We start from the raw sequence: 2,500 nt of genomic DNA, 5'->3' as shown, positions 1-2,500 counted from the left end.
TGATTTAGCCGTCATTACCTTTTTTTATGAATCTTTAATTGAATTCTGATGTAGCTGGTAAATGATTAATTGCAATATTTTTCCCTGTGCAATTTTGGTCATACATTAAAACATGTTGGAATGGATGACACTTTGCAATAGGTATTTTGTGTTTGTTGTTGTTAGCAATTCAGCATATAAGTTTTTTAAGTTCTTATTTATTAAATCTTTCAATAAATAAATCAGTCAGAGGAGGTAATCGTGAAGTTTGGCCTAGAACGTGACGCCTGATTTACAAAAGTTACCCTTATAATATAATTACGTTTTCTATGAACACCGCCAGTTTCCGTTCAAAAATACCAATAATATATATTTTCAGATTGAAATACAAACTTACAATAGAGAACAATATGGTATGCAGTAAAAATACGATATCAAATTCACTTATACTGCGAGTTTCATTATCTCTCGGGGATACGTGACCAAATGGATTTTCCAAACGTAATCTTGTTCTGTTTATAGGTAAATCGGAAAGTAGTTTCGTAGAAGAAAATATATATATATATCCCAGAATATATAAATTGCATGTTCTGGGAAGTGAGATACACGTGGAAATACACAAAGATATTAACAGACAGACAGATACAGAGATACGTTTATTTGGACATTCCTTCAAATGTTTGTATGTGTGTGGGTGTCTATCTATCTATCTATCTGTCTGTATCAATCTCTATCTCTCTTTATATATGTATGTTTACACATATGTGTGTGTGTGTGTGTGTGTGTGTGTGTGTGTGTGTGTGTGTGTGTGTGTGTGCGTGTGTGTGTGTGTGTGTGTGTGTGTGTGTGTGTGTGTGTGTGTGTGTGTGTATGTGTGTGTGTGTGTGTGCGTGCGTGTGTGCTTGCGTGCATGCGTGTGCGCGGGCGTGTGTGTGTGAGTATATCCGTGTATGTATGCTTGCATGGATGTATTACGTACGTATGAATACACAACGAAAGATACTATAAATTTTTTATCAGTTAATCAGCATTCACATTCTTTTTTTTTTTCCTTTTCTTTCTTTTTCTCTTGCTGTCCAGGACTCCTAAGCGCTAACGGAGTTTTCCATTCTGCCCTTAATTTAGATTCTATCACCCTCATAGTATACAATATATCTGGGGTCTTCTTTTCTAAATGCATACATGCTTTTCGTTCCAGGACAGTAAAGCCCGGAATAGCATGGGGCAGAGAAAAGAGATACTTTGAAGGTTTCGTCACAAAAAATGTATGTTGGAATATTCTACAGCTTTGCATGACAGTTCGTAAGTCGTTTAGTTAACTGGTCATTTTCGTGAATTTTGATCATTTTGGGTTGAAGAATTTCATAATTTCGTTAATTTTTTCGTGGCTTAATTTCATAATTTCGCTCATTTTCGTAGATTGATTTCAAAATTTCACCTATTTTCGTAGATTAATTTCATCATTTCGCTCATTTTCATAGATCAGTTTTACGGCAGGTCGGTTTTAACATTACGGATCGTACTAAGAAAGAATCTTTTTATTTCGTTTATCCTGTTCACTAACAGAATATGTAATAGTCCCTGAGTTGCGACCAAAACACACTGTGACTTTTCTCCCAGTCTGTCGTTTCGGGTAATTTTGATTTTTAAACCGAACAAAAAGAAAAGAAAAAGAAAACATTATCTCATTTATTTCGTATTAACAAAGGAGGTTCGCAGTTACTCCATGACGCGATGTCGAATGAAAATTGATATTGCAAACTTTCAAAGGCAGAAATAAGAGAAGATTAAGGGAAATGCACGAATATGATAATATTAGGTCTTTCGGTTATTAGAGAGATGTAAACAAATCGACCTAGCCAGTGGGTGGGCAAGCCAGCCCAAGTCAGTGCTGGTCCCAAGCCCGGATAAATAGATAGAATGATTACCTAAAAGGTACCACCGGCATTCTCCGTGGAAAGGAACTGGAGACACTACCACGTACTCACTCCAAGAGCATCACAACATGAAAACTACAATTAAGTATCATGCTGTGACCACGGCGGCTCAGACATGAACCTACTGTTTAAAAATATATATGTATATATATGTCTTACTTTCTTACTCTCGCTCATATTCTCTCTCTCTCTCTCTCTCTCTCTCTCTCTCTCTCTCTCTCTCTCTCTCTCTCTCTCTCTCTCTCTCGCTTATCTTCTCTCTCACTCATATTCTCATGTAATAGAACCAAAATTATGTCTTCGAAACGTTGGTTACATAATGGCGGTAGGAGTTGAGAGAATGAAAAAAAAAAAATAATAAGTAATACTGAATGATTTATTAGTTTCATCATTTCATATCCTCACGAATTCATCTAGGCTTGTGTAGATTGTGACCTTCCCTTCTCCAGTTTATGCTGGCGTGTGGCGTGTTTCAGTCACCGTTTTAGGGGTCCTGTGTATTGCCCGTGATTGTCGCGTGATCACCTTATATAATCATAAGCCCTGTCGTTACGTTAATACCCGGCAGCTTCAAGGACACTCGC

The sequence above is a fragment of the Penaeus monodon genome, chromosome 14 (assembly GCF_015228065.2).
Source record: "Penaeus monodon isolate SGIC_2016 chromosome 14, NSTDA_Pmon_1, whole genome shotgun sequence".
NCBI lineage: Eukaryota > Metazoa > Arthropoda > Malacostraca > Decapoda > Penaeidae > Penaeus > Penaeus monodon.
Note: the sequence above shows the minus strand (reverse complement) of the source record.